This window comes from Octopus bimaculoides, chromosome 30, assembly GCF_001194135.2.
Source record: "Octopus bimaculoides isolate UCB-OBI-ISO-001 chromosome 30, ASM119413v2, whole genome shotgun sequence".
In the NCBI taxonomy this organism is placed as follows: Eukaryota; Metazoa; Mollusca; class Cephalopoda; order Octopoda; family Octopodidae; genus Octopus; species Octopus bimaculoides.
The window spans coordinates 5,853,678-5,854,639 of record NC_069010.1 but is presented as its reverse complement, the minus strand read 5'-3'; positions in this window follow the sequence as shown (position 1 = coordinate 5,854,639).

Here is a 962-nt window from a genome sequence, read left to right as displayed (position 1 = left end):
CGGTTGGAATACCTTTGATTAAAGGTTCATCTGCTATAGTTTTGATGAGCTGAAACTAAGAACAACAACACAGGAATATTATATATAAATAAAGACATTTGTTCCCCCGTAAACATGTCAACATCATTGTAGTGTAAATCTCCGTCATCGTCAGAAGATTCACTTTCATTCATTTCATCTTTCCATACAACATCATCCTGAGTACCATCCAAATGCAGACGATATGACAACACTTTTATTTCAATAAATGTTGCTTACTGCAAGTTATGGATGGTTCTTTTTTGACTTCATTGCTTGCAGGCTTAGCTTATGGTATTTTCCCGCCCGACCATCACAAAATGCGTCTGAATGAATATTGCCGGACAGCAAATAGAGACTCGGACAGGTGGCCACTGTATATATAGTTGTGTATATAATTGTTGGATGTACCGATTCTGCATATTGTACAACGTACCACGTACCTGGTACGTGGATGCTAGTGGCTTGTGACTATGTGGTGTTTCTTTATGCAACAAGCCGAACCAAATCGCAGTCGTGGCAGATACTGGTGTCATGCAAATAGCACCCGTGCTGGTGGCACGTAAAAGCACACACAACACTCTCGGAATGGTTGGCGTTAGGAAGGGCATCCAACCGTAGAAAATCGTGCCAAATCAGACTGGATTCTGGAGCAGTCTTCCAACATGCCAGCCCAGTCAAACTGTCCAATTATCTAAATGATGATTATATATATATATATATATATATATATATATATACATATATATATGAATAATAACAATAAATGGACAAAACGCATATAAATAAAAGTTCCTTGTTCCAATTATTGTTATTATTCATATCTACTCAAAATGCATCGCTTTAACTTGATATCTCTACCTATAACACGTATGTGATATCCTGTTTATTTTTGTGTGATTTTTGTTACCCATGGTAACTATTAACATATTTACATTGTCAAG